Here is an 18,757-nt window from a genome sequence, read left to right on the forward strand (position 1 = left end):
ACACTGAACAAAAAAAAACAACAAAGTTTCTAACTTAATTGGCTTTTGGCAGAGATCCCAGAACAGCCACAGCAGCAGATAAGATACTTTTGTCACAATTTCGAGATAAGCAAATAAGTAATTGTAACAATATAAGATAACAGGTCCCTTTGGAAAAGTTAGACTCACAGCTTAAAGGGCAGATCATCTTCATTAGCAAAACTGTAATAACTGAAAAAAAAACACAGAAATATGTTCAAACTTTCATAATCTGCCCAATTTTGTAAAATTAACATGGTAATTAGGGGGTCTGGCCACAAAAATGGGCATGGCCAAATGCCACACTACATGTATCAACTTTTTGTATCCCTCTTTTTATTTCCAAAATGTTGGAAGGCATGTGATTATCGTCATGAATTCATCATTGAGTGTTTCTGAGCAGTGCTCATCTGACGTAAAGGGTACCATTATTGTCAACATTTTGCCACTGGTCTGCAGTCTGAAAATTGTGTGGCCAGAAAAACCTGGCATGTGCCATTGGTGTTTTTTGGACTTTTTTTCTTTCTTACTTCAGTTTGAAATTTTAAACTGCTATCTACTTACTAGGATTACGGACAGGCAGTTTAATATTAGATAAAACAATAAAATACAAATGTATCCTCATATTCTGGTTGTTGGGATCACTGACCTATTAACCAAATTATTATTTTATGTTGCTGTGTGCACACACAAACACACAAATACACACAAATACACAAATGAAGACCAACTGCATTATCCTTTCAGAATATCAACATCATTTACATTGAATAATTCCTTATAAGTTATTGTACAATACAATGTACTGTTACCCTGCCCTGATAAAATTGGGTGTTTGCTACAGACACTCATATATAGTTATGCTAAATAAACTATTATGTAGCTGCAGGGTCTTCCATTGAAGTTCCAGTAGGAGTCTTAGGCCAATATTTGTATACCACATGAAAGATAAGCTCTACAAGATGCAATTGTTTTAATACATAAGGCTATGGAGAAGGTGATGAAATATACAGGGCTAAAAAGTGCTCGTCATCTCCTCCCATTGACTTGAATAGGAAATGCTAGAAAGTGTAGAAGTGATCAATCACTAGGACAATCTCACTAGACAATTTTAGATTGAAAAATTATCACACTAACAATTAGTTATTTCCTATTCAAGTGAATGGGGGCTGCACAAAGTGAGGAGAAAATAATTTTTGCATTGCTCTGTTCACCTTGATTGGATATAAACCTCTCTCACTTGACTCAATCTCATTAATATAGCTTAGTGACATGGGCTAATTCCTGAGCTATATGTACATAAATGAGACTCGAACGATCTGATTGGTCTGCATCGTATTGGACAGTGAAGCGCTATGTGGCATGATGGTTGCCCATTTTGATTGAAGGCAATGGAATTAGCAAACTATTTCATTGTGTGTGATCGGCTTTACACTAAAAGGAATATGCAGTCCTCATGCTGAGGAAGGGGTTCTCCCCGAAAGCTTGTGTTACTTTTCTGCTGTAATAAAATGCTTTAAAGTCAAAGCCAGAGGATGGTGTGCTTCATATCCCATTACTCAAGAAGGAACAATTAGGACACTTCCTCTCGTGTTTGAGGGGAGCCTACTGTAAGTGAATGATGCAGCCTGACAAAGGATATAAATGCAGTAATATGGGAAATGAGACTGGTCACTTTCCCAAAACTTATGTTTTTAAATCAAACAATGATTGTTTCCAGTTGATTTCTATTTTTTACTGTTACTTAGAACTGCTAATTTGTGTGCAAATGCCATTGACTTAAAATAGTGCTAGCTCCTTGTAAAAGGAAAACTGCCCTCAATGCCTTTTGTATTATTTATAGACACTGCCGTGTCACTGACCGGCCAGATCTGTTTCCCAGGCCTGCGTGTTATGGTAACTTATATAGTGCTTCTAACTATAAAGTCTAAGGTCAAGGCTGGTATTAGCATTAGACAGACCAGGCAGAGACCTCCGGTGCAATGTCAAAAGATAACATGTAGCAGTGACAGGCTCGGTGAGCAGTGTAGGTGTGTGGGGCATGAGTAGATTCTTCTCTCAGAGTTCCCTACTCGGCTTAGTCAATAAACTCATCTTCTGTTGGATGTGCAGCTGCTGCCTCTCACTGCACAGGCACATAAGGGTTAATGGAGGAAGGAATGACACAAGGGTATTCAGGGGCTATAATACCTCATTTACTAACAGGGATAGGGCATTATACATGCCCTTCAATTTCTGTTGGTTTGTCAGATGCAAAAAATAAAAGAATAATTCCTTGGGTAAAACACGGGGTTTCCATGGTCTTTTTCATACTGTGCCTTGAATCCAAGTCACATTAATTGTCACAATTGTTGCAGTGGCTCTAGGCACAAGAAACCATTGGCATACAGTATATCTATATATCTTTGTGCATTGTACTTCCAATTGAGCTGCTAATGTCAAACTAAACCCAATTTGTTACATGAGGAGAGGAGATGTGATTGGCCCTTGGGAAATCAAGAGAGCTTGTTATACAGGCATTGAAGGGAAACCAAGAACCTTTTGGATTAAGGGTGAATAGTAAAAGATTGGTGTATGGAGAAAGGTTGATGTTGGGAGTGGTAGATGGACAGACACTGGTAAGTGAAGTGAGTGGTGAGATTAGCATATGAGTGGCAGTGCCTGGCTTGGCAATGCTATTTCCATGAGGGGTGGGTTTGGGGGGCATGTAGACAGCCTACCAATCCCCTAATCTGTGCTATTGTAAAAAGGCAGATGCAGGCCTCAATCTTACCACCTGCCCTATGGTACAGAGGGCAGTCAGAAGTGCTTTGTGAATGAGCACTATGAACATGAAAGTCTAAAGTGTCCTGTGGTGTCACCCTATTACTGTAGAAACGACAGCCTGATGAACATGTGTCACTGAGGCATTCACCCATTAATACGCTGAGGTACTGTGCCTGGAGGGACTTACATTGTTCACGTGGTAGAGACAGGTTGGACTGGTACATTAGAACAAAAAGCAGGTAGATTTTTTTCAGCCAATTCCTTGTGTATACCTCCGCCACGGGTACAATATTGCAATTGGAAAACACGATTAGAAAGTACAAGGAATGGCCAGGAGGCAGGTAAACATCTAAATGTGGTTTATTGCAAGCACAACATGTTTCGAGCCTTTCGGCTCTTTGTGAAATGGTAATCTTGATCTCCAGCAATGGCTTATCATTAATGCTGTACAACATTGAAATACTGGAAGTGCTGGAAGTGCCACAATTCTTTGCTGTTTGGACAATTGCTCTGAAACACTTGATAACCATCAGCAATAGTGTTGTTGGGTCTCGTCCCTCTTCTCTCACTCTTGGGAAGGAAACAGTTACAGATGTGGCTAGCTCCTGACTAGAAATAACTACATCAGGTAAGGCCCAAAGAAAACCTTTTATCATGTACATTATAAGAATAACTAGTATGTCCATTCAAAGCATAATTTAATATTGACCTATAAACTGAAAATGAAAAATGAAATGGCATAGAATTTCATGTCTTTCATGAATGCTTTGGTTGTTTTATTCTTTTTAAATCCTCTCCTATTTATGGCATTCTGCTGCTTCTGAATACATCTCCCAGCATTGCATGTGTACTACAGGTATAGGATCCCTTATCTCGGAAACCCGATATCCAGAAAGCTCCAAATTACAGAATGCCTGTCTCCCATAGACTCCATTTTATCGAAATAATCCAAATTTTTAAAAATTATTTCTGTTTTCTGTGTAATAATAAAACAGTAGCTTGTACTTAATCCCAACTAAGATATAATAAATCCTTATTGGAAGCAAAACCAGCCTATTGGGTTTATTTAATGTTTACATGAATTTCTAGTAGACTTAAGGCACGAAGATCCAAATTACGGAAAGATCCATTATCAGGAAAACCCCAGGCCCCGAGCATTCTGGATAACAGGTCCCATACCTGTACTATGAAGAAAACGAGTAAAAGTAGGTAAATATTTCTATAGTCTCTGAACCACACGTCCCAGTGTCCTCTGAAGGACCAGTTTATAAGTTTCAGCCCAGCTGATACATAAAAGGGCAGCCGTGGGTTAGCTGGTGACATGATTGCTGTGTATGTTGTTTCCATGATTTGCAGATGCTACAAAACCTCAGTAGGTGCACAGGAAACATTTGCCTACAGAACATTTCGTCATCAGCCTCACCTTTACTTTTGTGACCTTTCTGATTCGTGGTTATATTTTTGTAACTAATTTGAGCAACTGCACAAAAGTTGAAGACTGAGAAATATTTAAAGATCACTCTTCATTCGGCTCAAGATCTTTCAGTATTGTACATCTACTGTGTGCACAAAAGTTTTATTGACTGTCATTAAACAGAGCTGTATTTTTATGACTTTGTGTTGGCCTCACTTAAACAAAAAGTCAATAAAGATCCTGAAACTTTACACTTTCTCTTCAAGTCCAAAGAGACAATAACAAGTCAACTGTTACAGTACACTAATGAAAAATATTAGCGTTATTGTGGGGGGAACTATTTGTCCCCATATTCTAGGATGACCCATATAATTTATCATGATTTAAATTAGAGAGGGTACAGAGAAGAGCAACTAAGCTGGTAAAAGGTACCGAAGCAGTTTATTTCCAATAGATTACCAAAAAGAGTGCAAGCTATTATAACACTATATCTATTCTGCAGAATACTTTACTATACCTGAGTAAACGGCTCTAGAAGTTCTTTCTAGCAGCTGCCATATTAGCTTGGTGTGACATCACTTCCTGCCTGAGTGTCTCCCTGCTCACTCATAGCTCTGGGTCAGATTACAGCACGAGGGGAGGAGGGAGGAAGAGAGGAGCAAACTGAGCATGCTCAAGCCCTAGCTCTGGAGGTTTATGCTTTAAAGAGGAAGTCTGATACAGAAACCCATAATAGAAGGAAAGAAATGCTGTGCTTCTTTTGACAGAGGATTCAGAGCAGCATTACTTTGAGGGTTTACTGGTATATATATATATATATATATATATATATATATATATATATACACACACATATATATATATATATATATATATATATATATATATATATATATATATATATATATATATATATAACTAGATGTTTCTGGTCCCCACAATATATTAATTTTTGGGCCCCCAACATATCCAGAGGTTTTACCAATATATGTTGAATTTGCTCATTAATTAGGCCCTCATGGGGCCCCCATTACCTCCTCTCGGGCTCCCTGCAGCCACAGGGTCTACTTGCTCTGTAGTTATGCCCCTGACTGATACAAGAGGCAAAGTGGGTCTTCAGTAAAGCTGACAATCTTCTGAATGCTGACTTGCCACACAGTCCCAACAGTGCATATGGGTAGCCCTGTCCCAATATTATTGGGCACAGTTATATCTCACAGGTAATCCTCTAATAAAATGGAGACATGATATGTTCACCATGTGGTTGCCTGATCTGTTATCCGTTTAAAATGGGATAGCTATAAAATACACAACATAAATGAATGGGTTAGCATTTGGGTCACTTAGTTTTTTGTGAAACTGTGGAGTACATTATTCCACCCTTTATAATATGTACTTTGCTTCTTGAAGTATAAGGCTGTCAGGTCATTCATTTAATGCAATCTCGTTTTTTTTTTTTTGCATGACCCCACTGTTGCTGAAACTTTCTGATTTTCTCACAATTTTTTTTAAATGTTTTAGTTTTATAACATTATTTTTGTTAAATATTTGTGGCAACATTACACTGCCACCATATTAAAAAAAACTTTTATTTTTATGAAAATGAATGAAAAAAAACTTTATCATGGCAGAGCCCATTAATCTGTAACCACATAAATAATATGTTCAAATAGCGTAAAGCTATTATAAAATAATGCCTCTAGCATTTTTAATTAAAACGTTACCTCGGTGATTCAGAGAATACCGTTTAATTTCCCTTAAGAAAATGTATAAACAGGTTTTTGGGAACAGGCTTCAGGCCTTATTATTTCACAATGAAATAGTCTTCACTCTTGCTGAAATACAACTCCAGTCAGTCGCCAGTATGTTGCTGTTGGGTGGATGCTCTTAGCTGTATTTCATTGAGAGTTGGCAAGACTTGTGGTGCATTCTTAGGTCATATAGGTTCAAGGAGTGGTTTACAAAGAATCTCTTCTCGTGCTATAAGTGTTATAAGAAGAAAGTTACTGCATATTCCATTGTTTCAGAATATCAAAGTATTAGGTATTTAAAAGAAAACGTATATGATGTTGCCTCACAGAGGAACAAACAAAACTTTTAGACACCCTTGAATTGATCCAGGTGCAAGTCAAAACACAGCAATTAATGCAAAGACAATGCAAAACATTGAAAAGCTTCATTGTTCTGTTTTACCCTAGATTTTTTAAGACTTTCTACTTCTTCTCTGTGATAACAAAGCATGGGCAAATTAAATTTTTGTGGCCAGAACCAGGACTGTATTTTTGTGGTTTTAGTTTGCCTCAATAGTAACAAGCATTGCTATTTTTTTAGGATTATATGTAGAGATCTGCTACAGATCAGAATACAGATTTAAGAATAAAAAATGATCGTACCAAATATTGGTCTGCTACCCCAACTAAAATAGTCTCCTAGTAAAGATTTGTACATACCCTCCTACACCATGGTTCTCTGTCCTTTTTCACCTAGGTTTCACATGCTCAACCGTAGGGCTCATCAAGTTGCTAAAATGACATTTAGGGTTACAAGTATATGGATTAATTACATATATCTTTACATTGCCCCCTAAGAACAAACATGCAGTGATGAAGACGTTTTATGTGAGAGAATGAAAAGGAGTCCACTTAAGCCTCACAAGATTTGTAACTGACGCTCACAAGTGCATACACTTTGGAAAGCTTCAATACCCGAGTATAAGCCGAGTTTTTCAGCATCCAAAATGTGCTGAAAAAGTCTACCTCGGCTTATACTCGGGTCAGCAGTACTGGACCCGAGTAGCTGAGATTTCAGTCACTTTTAATCATTCCTATACCAACAGTACACTTGGGGAGAGACTGCAATATCCCACAATGCCCTCTGTTGGTTATATGAAAGAATAACAGTGCGCCCTCTGTTGGTTGTATGAAACAATAACAGTGACTGCAATATCACACAGCGCCATCTGTTGGTTATATCAAAGAATAACAGTGACTGCAATATCACACAGCGCCATCTGTTGGTTGTATGAAAGAATAACAGTGACTGCAATATCACACAGCGCCATCTGTTGGTTGTATGAAAGAATAACAGTGACTGCAATATCACACAGCGCCATCTGTTGGTTGTATGAAAGAATAACAGTGCGCCCTCTGTTGGTTATATTAAAGAATAACAGTGACTGCAATATCACACAGCACCCTCTGTTGGTTATATGAAAGAATAACAGTGACTGCAATATCACACAGCGCCATCTGTTGGTTATATGGAAGAATAACAGTGACTGCAATATCACACAGCGCCCTCTGTTGGTTATATGAAAGAATAACAGTGACTGTAATATCACACAGCGCCCTCTGTTGGTTATATGAAAGATTAACAGTGATGGCAATATCAAACAGCACCCTCTGCACATGGTAGTGGGACAGTGGGACAATGCACACAGTAATCCGTTTGGCAATTCTCTGTCACCATCAACTTTGCAAAGAAGTCCGGTTGATCGCTGGGGGGGTCACTTTGGCAGAATGTGCGCTGCTGGGAGACAGGGCTGTAGTTGTGTCTAGGCTTATACTAGAGTCAATAAGTTTTCCCAGTTTTCGTAGGTAAAATTAGGTACCTCGGCTTATACTCGGGTCGGCTTATACTCGAGTATATACAGTATATGGAAAATATGAGACTTTTTAATAACCAACAAAGGATGAAATTAAATGTGTTATTACCACTAGGTCCTGGGATCTGAGGTGACCCTATAAACACAAAAAAAAAGATTTATTATTCAGTAGGAGAAAAGAGACTGCAGTGACAAGATATTAAAGGAGAAGGAAAGGCTTGGTGCACTTGGGGGTGCCAAATGTTAGGCACCCCCATATGATTGTAGATCGCTCAGTGGTGCTCACTGGTATAACCCGGGCCGGTGCAGTTTTCTGCTGATAGGAGCACCTGCCCAGGGTTTCAGGTAAGTCAATACAATCACTTGGGGGTGCCTAACATTTGGCACCCCCAAGTGCACCAAGCCTTTCCTTCTCCTATAATGTAGATTCCCTTACAGCATGGGTTCATACATATGAATTGATAAATATGGTGTTTTCTAGGTGTGGACCTTTTGGTTTTTAGTGATAAGGGTCCACACCATTACTGTTTTTGTTGCACTTCACATTAGCATCATATATTGTATGGCAGTCATGCTTGTGGCAGTAAAGGTGCATTAGCCTCCAGTGATCCAAGTTCAAAATAGAAACTTGGTTAATACAACAACACAGGCAAAGGTAGTATTACACCATATACCATCTTGTGTTTTTTTAATACAACAAAGGGTTCCTGAAACACGCATCAATCTGAAAGCTCTAAATAATCTGATCTTTGAGATGTTGTAAATAGCTTAAAGGGAAGAGCAAGGGATGAAAACCTCAACATTTTGGTAGCTTGGACATGTAAAAGAAGAAGAAAAAAAGTGTTGTCCATCCAGTCTTTCTCTTTCTTTATACTGGCAGAGAACCACCTTAGACAATTTACTAGCAAGGGGTGTTGCACTCTAGGGTGGTTATTTACTAAACTCTGAATTTATCTCATATTTTATAATAAAAAAAAAAACACAACCAAACTCCCATGCCCAATTTGACCTTTATTTATTAATAGAAAAATTTAAATCAACCCGATTGGGAAAAAACACCATAAAATCGAGCGAAACCCCGAATCGTCCATTTTTTTCTGACTTTTTTCACTGAAGGTAGCAGACAATGCTGTGAGTTCCATGATCACATGCCTTCAGGTACAAGTTCACTCACCTTGAAATTAGACAGTTTCATATAGAGCACAGTTATTTGGCAAATTAAAGATATTAAGATACACAATTTACAACAGGGTTAATCTTCAGCTTGTTTTCTTTTTCCTTACTATAATCAGTGCTGCATGAGAACATTGTTTCTTATTGCAAAGAACTATTATTTACATAAGGGAAATTGCTTTGCCTGGGGAGGCTACTATTGGGCTGCCTATTGAAGAAAAGCTTTACTCTCCTATACACCTATTGTTTTGTATGATAGTCTATATCTGCTGGTGCCTATGCCTTTCCTTACCAACCTGATATATTCTTTATTTGCCAACAGAACAGCACATGTAGTGGGGTTGAACATATATTTCTGTCATCAGCTCAGGCAAGCAATTGGGAAGCTCTGTAACATAAACAACATACAAAAACTGCTTCCCTTTTGTTTCCCTTTAAACCCCTTTGAATATTTCTCATGATGACCACTTATAGCATTTTTGCGGGCTGTGACACATTACTGTAACACCCCCCCCCCTTTAATGAATTTCTTGTATGGATCAAATGTCCACAAACAGCGTTTTCTTAGATATTATTTTCAAATATAGGCAACAATGTAAAAAGCAATCATCAGGGAGACTGCAACTGACAGGGCTTTTATAAATCATTTAGTAGAATATTTGGTATGCAATTGTGTGTGAAATTAATTTACAAACTAGCTATTTCTTTTCTAACATCTCTATCCAGCATTAAAGTAGTGGAAAAACATATATCTTTAACACAGAGGGTTCAAAAGAGTTTAAATATGTTACACATGTTCTGTAAAGTATTCGAGTTTTCCCCTTCAGTCCCCTCAATGATTTAATCCAGACCCCTACCTCCCCTTCTTCAGTTATTGCTCCTAGAATGGTAAGAATGCAGGCACTTGCTCAAGCAGACAGCTTTAAGGTCCTGTCTGGTTTTTACTGTTCACCTGACAACACCACAGTGATATGGCTGAAAGTATGCCTTTACATTAGCCATGGCTGACCTATATCCCTTTAGCTGTTCCAAAACTATAGGTCCCGCTATCCTTTTATATGTTGTTTGTATGTCATGCTTACCGGCTATACATGGTATCCACAGGGACCATGGAACTCAAACAGTTTGAGACTAAAGGATGTTTCTGCAAATGTGTTTAGTATATAGTAAATTAACATTTCAGTAAGTTTATTTAGCCATTAACAGCAAATATTAGACTTAGGAAAGTTGAAGGTTTATTTATCTGTAGTCACAAACTTTTATTTGCATATGATTTCTTTTAAACTTGACAGATGTATGTGATTTTATGGTTTACAGAGATACCATGAGCCCTCGTAGGGGCTGACTTTCAGCCTGTATATTTCAGCAGGTCGATTTCAACCCCCCTTGTGGCATTACTCTAAAGCTGGCCATAGATGTAAAGATTTTTAAAAGATCCGATCGTCATCGTGAGACCATGATTATCTCAAACGATCGTACGATTGTACGCATTGTCCCTCAACTAAAAAGACCATTTGCCAGGAAAACAAAGGGTAGCTGCCTGCTTGTCCCTGCAAACATAGATAGATTGCCCTGGGACCGATAAAGATTTTTTAACCTGGCCGTAAGATGTACGATCATTCGAATCCCACTAACCGCACAATAATTTGACGGATTGGTCGGACTTCGCCAACATTTTTGCGTCAATGGGGACCTTAAGACAGTTGGAGAGTAAATAAATTTGCATAATTTCCACTGGGTGTACAAATTGTGAAATTGTATTAAATGAATTCTCATTCATTTAACCAAATACCCTCAGACAGTTTTTATATTGATGTTAACATTGTCTTTTGCACATTCATTATTCAACAAATAATAACATTTGATGTTAATAATTTAACATTTACTGATTTGAGGAAAGTAAATTCCATTAGAGATTACATATGTTTTTTTGTGATCTCTGCATAAGGGAACATTGCAGATTAACAGTGAGATCTCCATTGTGCTATGTTTCATGCTGTTAAAAGATTGTAGGCTTAAGCCAGTATTTCTTCTTGATAGTTTGCCTTTCTGTATTGTGATTTTAGTTCATGTGTGCTAATATGGCTAAGAAGCTTTTATCTCAGTGAGGAAGCTGACTTCCTCAACAATTATTTTACTTTCCGTTTAACATATCAAAGTGTAACATTTATCAAAACTGAACTTAAAGCATTTATTAAGAACTGAATAGAAATGTAGCAAAAGTTATATTTAGTATTTAGTGATAATGCCTTTGTATTTATCCGTAATATTGTTTGAAAAATGAGGTTTGTAATCTCAATGTACTTAGCATTCCTATTAATAGTATGGGATTTAAGCAGACTTTACGATTTACTAGGGGCTGCATGGCAAACCACCAAGGTTTAGCAGATAGGAAGGTTAGCGATGAATGCACTATGATTTTCCATCTGAGCCATCTCTGTCTTATGGCTAGAGCCCAAGTCCTAGAGCTTAGGCCATCTGGGAGGTCTACTGCTGTGTTCATTGAGCTTTAAAATGGTACATACTTTTTACAGCTTATTTTTTTTATAGTAACCGTCATTAGCTTTATGCTGTTCTTTTTGTTTTTATATTTATTTGCATTGAACTTTATAGGCAAATGAGTCTGACTTGAAATACTCACTAAAATATCGACATATAATATTTTTTAAATATAGAGATAAATACAGGGGTTGTCTTAATCATTTTCCATTGTAAATCAAAGGTATCTTTGAGCCTATGGCACATATCGGTAAATATGTTCATTTATTTTTATAGGTGTTCTAATGTAAAATTTGCAAGTCTTTGGGCTTACCAAGTGGTGCACAAAAAGCTGGCAGTTTCCTTCCAAAGCCAATTAGTTAGAAACTTTGTATCTTTTTCTGACTGTTCAGTGCAGTAGATCAAAGAGAAAGTCGGGACATTTCAGCAACAAACCCAGGACTGCGGGTTGAGCTGTCAAATTCGGGACTGTCCCGTGAAAAACAGGATAGTTAGGAGGTATGTTTTTTCATTGACTTAGATGCAAGTATTCTATGCAAGAGCACTAAGGAGCTCCGTCTTGCTCCCCTTAGTGCTCTTGCACAGGTGCTGATATGTCCACAGAAATTCTTTTCAAATCAGACAACATTCCCTTGTAAACACAAGTATCAGTGGGTAGGAATTGCACATTTCTTTGCTGTGCTGAGCTCTTAAGGGCCAAGCTTTCTCTTAAAGAGGACCTGTCACCCAGACATAAAAAGCTGTGCATATTAAACATGAAACCTATTTTTTTTCTATTAAAGCATCCATACCTGTTATAAACACATTTAAAAATCTTAGCTGTCAATCATATATTGCCTAGCTGTCCTCTATGCCTTAGCAGCTAATTCATTTGACTTTCTAGATGGCAGTGCACTCCTCATCATCTAATCGGGCAGCCAGTGCATGGGCATCAGGTGTGGGGCATAAACAAGATTTGGGCATTTGCGATGCTTGCTGTGTTTGTAAATTCCAAGACTATAAGAAACAAGATTTAAATCATTTAAGTAGGGAAAGTGAAGTTTATTTTCCTTGACTAAATTCATAAAATAGGGTTTGGAATTATTTTTTCTGGTGGCCGGTCCCCTTTAACCTTGAAAATCTCCTTACTTAAAAGTGTTGGATACTCTCAGTAAAGTTGATTGATGTATCTTTTTTAGAGTATAAGGTCATTGTCAGATGCCAGCTTGACCCACTATAATATAAAGGAATTTACAGAGCATAGCACAGAAAGGGAATGTACAGGAAAAAGCAAAGCCAATCCAAAGAGACTGATTGGAGAATCTTAGCCTGATTTTATGCCATAAGCCTCTGGCTTAAGTGATTTGTCTCTCTTTCTTTACAATTCCAGTAAATATGTTGAATGTTCATCCAATATAAGATGTGTTTGCGTAGCTGATGACTAAGGGTTAACAATACTATTAGAATCTTGAGGTACCCAGTTGCAACCAGTCTATGCCGTTCTAGCTCAATCCATCAATGGAAGTAGCTGCTTCTCCTTGGCAACATATATCAAACAGAGATCCACCAGAGTTAATGATTTTAGTAAGGCATGTGTTCTACTACATGTTTCAGTTACCAGTGCTCCAGCACCTGGGGAAGGAACATTGGTAACCAAAACCTGTAGTTCAACACATGTCTTAATAACAGTTCCAGATCTGTTTAATGTAATCAAGGGTTTAGCCACAAAACGTGCTAGGGTTAATATAACTGAATGTGCTCATTGACAGAGTACATACAATGCGAGCGCTTTACAAAGATTTCTGGTTCATTGCTCTACCATTCCGTGATTGCAGGGATCATTCTGTTTTTGCATGGGATGCACATTTTTGTGGCTCGTCAGTAGGCAGCAGAGGTGAGCACCTAATGTCTGGCAGGACTGAATAGCGTTTTCATTCATATGCTTTGGCAGCTCGAAAACAAATCTGAATAAATAAACAAAGGGTCACAACTCACATATTTGGCCCTTGTCCTTCTTCAAAAATCAGCTGCAAGATTTTTTTTGTAACTTAATGGGGGATTTTCATTCAAGCGCAACCAACCGCACTGATGTAAACATCAATATTTCCAGTAAGCGAAAAAGTACATTCCTTTAGAGCATTTTAATAGCTTTTATTTTTATGACACAAGCCTGCTAAAAATTAATAACAACATGTTAAAATAGTGTTATAAACCTTTTATAGAAAACAAATACATAAAAAGCACATGTTTCATTTCTAATGATGTCCTTTCAGTTGGTGCTGGCATGATGAGGGGTAAAAAGTGAATTCAGTTGGCTGATGTACTGACGGAAAGCCTTGGGGCATTATTGTTCACTGTGATTTATAGTTTAGATATACGCAAATTTGCATTTTTACCTTAAAAACCTATTTATGTGGATGTTGGCTCGGACACTACCTGTAATAAGGTTTACCTGGTTTAGTGGAGAAAATCTGGTTTGCAGTGTGTTTTTTTAGAAGCCAGAAGCTGCAGATGTGTTATTTTTTTTGAATGCTGCTTGCCCCTTATGTGACTAGAAAGGTGTTTTAAATTATGTGATTTTTGCTTTGGCTAACTGAATAATATGTGGCTTTTCATCAGTCCTCACAAATATAGATAGGTAGGGAGCAATAATCACACTTTTCCAGTGCTGGTTATCATGGTGGAGCTATTCGTAGATGCACGGCCACGTCACCATGTAGCAAAAAAAGGATAGATATAGCTCTCTACCACTTCTTTGTTGTGCAATAACTCCTTTATTAAATCAGATGTACCACAAAAAGTGCAGGACAATGTTTTGGGGACCTTCACCTCCCTTTGTCAATCTGTGTGGTAAATCTGTCTTAAAGGGGTTGTTCACCTTCCAAACACTTTTTTCCAGTTCAGTTGTTTTCCGATTGTTCCCCAGAAATAAAGACTTTTTTCAATTACTTTCCATCATTTATTTTTTACTGTTTTTCCAAAATCTAAGTTTAAAGTTGAATGTTCGTTCCTGTCTCTGGTGTTTGTCTGACAGCTCAGTAATTCAGGTGCAGATTATTAACTGTTACAATTCTGCAACATTTAGTTGATACATTTCTCAGCAGCATCTCTGGAATATTCGCAACTATTGTATCAATTGGAACAGCTGCCTGTAATGAAACCCAGAGATTCTGCTCAGCAGGGACAAAGATAAGAAATGTATCAACTAAATGTATCAATTTAGAACAGTTTACAGGGTCAGCGACCCCCTCCCAGAGCTGCTTTAGAAGGTGAAAAATTACACTTTACACTTCAATATTAGAAAAACTTTGACACAAAAAATATAAAGTAATTGGAAAAAGTCGTTATTTCTGGTGATCTACAGTATATGAAAACAACTAGTTGTTTGAAGGTGAACAACCCCTTTAATAGAGGAATTACTGCACAGCAAAGAAATGGTAGAGTGCTATATCCTTCTATGAAAATGTGTTTTCATCAGTCTTGGCATCCTAGGAAATCACTCTGGTGCATAGTGTCATGTGGGTTGCTGTAAGTAACACATTGATAAAACTGATTGAGAAAGGTTGGATACAGGCTTTATCTAGGGGTTTTACTAGTTTCCAGAGGTACTGATTTGTTTTTAAAATGATTGTTTAGTTATGTAGCACTGACATATTCTGCAGCACTTTATGGGAATTATACATCATTTGCATTAGTCCCTACCAATTGGAGCTTGCAATATAAGGTCCATATTACAATCATATATAATATGGAACATTTTTATCATGTTTTTTCACTAATTGGAGTGTTGGTGGAAACCAAAATACAAACCCGCACAAGTACAGGAGAACATACAAGCTCCGAATTCACTGGCCATTGGCAGGGAACAAATGAAATGTAAGGGGCACAGTTGTTGCTGGGGCTCTTAAAGCCATTATTAGTAAGATACATGGAGCCATATTCTGCCTGCCCTACTCTGCTTGTGTGTGCCATACTCTGCCTGACAACTTGGAAGAGGTTGTCCACAGTCAGTTCCCTGCAAATTAACTAATAAAAGATACATAATTATGTCAAACTTTCAAGGATGGCAGTAAAACTATGTTTTAAGTGGAAGTACTGTGGAAAGTGCAAAGATTTTTTTAATCTAAGAAATACCTGCAGAATAAATGTGGGAATTGCAAATTAAATTAGCCTTTATCACAGTCACAATAGGGTTGATTTTAATCTACAGTCTTTTTTTGCTCACTTATTTTTATTACAGCTTCATAATGACACCCTCCCACCTTTAAAGCCCACACACATTGGTTTTGTAAGAGCTCAATTAGGAATAATAATTACTTTAGAAGCTATGTGATAGTTTATAAAATCTGGAATCATATCTCCAACTGCATCTTCTATTTGTGTAAATTATGCTGACATTCAGAGCCTGATCTGATAAATGTGTTGCCAGCAGAGTTGCTGATCAAGCTCTGATTCTATGTCGGCTCGTATTCGAGCATTAGACAGTAATCTGTAACAATCTATAAAGATCACTAGTTTTTGAGCCATTCATAAATAATATTTACATTGATGGATTTTGTGATTGAGCAGACCTGGAATTTGAGGCACAATTCAGGACTCATTCGATGCATTCACTTGTTATGGGGAAAGGATTCATATTTTGGCCCTGGAACAATTAATTGCTATAGAATTAAGTTCAATAAATATACCCTTATTGATGTCAATCCAATGAAAGAGATAAAATGGCTTTTTATATACTTCCTGTTACACATCTATAAAAAAGTTGTGTTATTGATGAAATTTGAAGTCTGTTCTCCTAACCTTCATTTTAATGGGCTTTTGTTCAGAAATATAGTGTTCCTTATTGTATTAATGCTTCTGTACACCTCATTCCATACCTGAGAACAGTCTGATAGCAGAGTGTTCCTCTTCTATTAAGGTGGCCATAGACGCACCAATAATATTGTAAAAAAATTATTTTTGTGCAATATTCGGTGCATTTTCGGAGACGACCAATTTTGGCAGAAGAATTGAATATTGGTCGGCTTGCAGATCAGGCTGGTCGAAAAACTTTGATTGGGAGCCTTTGAAGGCATCCGAACATTGCCCATTGTTAGTGCTGAATCGTCAGATACAGGTAGAATTCTATTGCTTCTACCTGATGATTCAGATTTACACGTGTGTATTGAAACAAATGCTCTGTAAGACTATACATTTATAGTTATTGCTACTTTTATTAGTCATCTTTCTATTCAGGCCCTCTCCTATTAATATTCCAGTCTCTTATTCAGCAACCAAATTGTCTCAGAATGTCATTCTAGTCTACATCATACACCATAGCCCTTTTAAGGAACTGTATGTACCCACTGCAGGCATAAAAGAACCACAGGTATATTATGGCCACAGTTCTAGTAGTGGGACAATCAAATATGTTAGACATGGGTCCATCTGATATACAGTGGACCTGAAGACATATAGAAGCATATATGGGTATATATAATCATGGAATCCCAGCAATAAGATGCTGCTGAGGAGGTGTGCCTCATGCTGGGTTGGAAGTTATAAGTGCTCAGAATTCACGTGGTCTTTGCAAAATAATTTGTCAAAAACCTCTCTTTAAAAGCATGGAGGAGAAAGATTGTGGAGGGCTTTGAAGTTTTTGTGAACCGTGGAGAGTGAGTTTGAGAAACTGATGGTTTGAATATATTCTTATACATACAGTATACATATTTGTAGTGTCTGCTAATATTAAGGGAAATTAAAAATAACTTTATTTTAAGTCATGATAATTACTCTTCGTCATTTGTTTTCTTCGAGGATGTTGAGACACCATTTAGAATAGATTTGTAAATGACTATGAAATGAATTTCCATCTTCTGTATTTTTCTAAGCATCACCCTCCAAAAAAAACTCGGTGGCAATATCACAGATTATTCAAGCATCTGAGCGTGTAATGAAGCATATTTAATAAGAGAAGGAGCCCCATATTGGAAGGAGCTGTGTGCCGGTATGTAAATATCCCCTCAGCGTCTGTCAGCTGCAGGTGTTGTTTTCAGCTGAATGCGAGCAAACTGCAGTTGTCAAAACCAACAAAGCTGTACGGGAAATTGTCCACCCTGCTGAATTTTCCATTTAACCCACCAGATCAGCTGAGCTTCACAGTGAGAAAACTAGTTGTTTTTCCTGCTTCGGTATTTCCTCCCGGAAACAGTAGATAACATTAATATAGACCACTAGGGGTCAGGCACAAGCCAACCCCATAGTCAAGTGCAAATTTTAAATTCTGCATCTTATATATTAATATATATAATAATAATATATAGTTATATATTATATATTATTTTTGCCTAACATGTGCCTAAGATCACCTTGGTGTCATTTTGCCAGGGGTGAAAGCAATGCCCTGTGTACATTGCAGTTTGTGGATTAGCAATTGTGGATTCCATTTTTCTATTAAATGTACACTGAAAAAAAGCAAGGCCTATAGAACTGCTACAGTTGATTTATAACATAGGATAGCCAGTGTGAAGGTATGGTATTGGCCATGTCTGTTTTCCTTTCAGGCTTTTTTCTTTCTCTGTTTAAATTTCAAACCTTAGCTGTATTTAACATGCTCTCAATAAATCGTTAAACCTGCGCACATTTAATCAAAGTGTTTTTAATAGCTGTTTGTATCTTCTAAGGCATGACAAGAATTTTGGTAGTGAAGTTCTAATTGGTATAACAGGAATGGATGATCACAACCGCCCACTCGCATCAATGTTCAATATTTCTGTAAGTGTTGGGTTTGTACATTAACATACTGGATTCCATGGCAACTGATGCATACTCAATAGGCAGCTCATAGAATACTCAGTACACAAATATGTGTCTCTTTGAAGGCTGAAAGGATCTTGTTTGTATTCCGAGCACATTCCAATTGCAGATACTTGTATGATGCTTGCTACTTCTGAGTGTTGATGTACCAGTTTATAATTGTTTGATTTTTGTTGGTTGGTTATTTAAATAATAGAACAACTAGGATGTTTTCTAAAAACAATTAAAATTATTAGGTGGTATTTCTGGTCTCTGAAGTTTGTGACTAGACTGTACACTGAGTAGGGGCTTCTGGTAGTGTCAGATATTCATATAGCATTATATATGCATGAAGGATTATGTTGAACCACTATTTGGAGGTCTCCCTAGAGAGTGCAGATATATCAGGGGCAATTATGGCATCAGGGCTTTATTTGTTACTTTTTAAAGACATCTGTGAGGAGGTTCTGGCCCATTAACAAGGTCTCAGAGGTCCGACAATGTGAGACAGTGTATTTTATTCATTTTAG

At 37.4% G+C, this 18,757-nt stretch overlaps 1 protein-coding gene across 4 annotated transcripts in view; it reads left to right on the top strand.

The window, feature by feature from the left end:
* bach2.L (BTB domain and CNC homolog 2 L homeolog) overlaps window positions 1-18,757 on the top strand; it is a 187,614-nt gene that overhangs the window by 18,748 nt on the left and 150,109 nt on the right. The window contains exon 1 of one of the 4 annotated variants that reach the window (XM_041563019.1): window positions 17,791-18,206. The exons of the other annotated variants lie outside the window; for them this stretch is intronic. The gene's annotated coding sequence lies outside the window, so the exon portion shown is untranslated. Of the gene's footprint in view, window positions 1-17,790; window positions 18,207-18,757 lie in introns of those variants that run through there. 4 annotated transcript variants of the gene reach the window in all.

The sequence above is a fragment of the Xenopus laevis genome, chromosome 5L (genome assembly GCF_017654675.1).
Source record: "Xenopus laevis strain J_2021 chromosome 5L, Xenopus_laevis_v10.1, whole genome shotgun sequence".
Lineage (NCBI taxonomy): Eukaryota > Metazoa > Chordata > Amphibia > Anura > Pipidae > Xenopus > Xenopus laevis.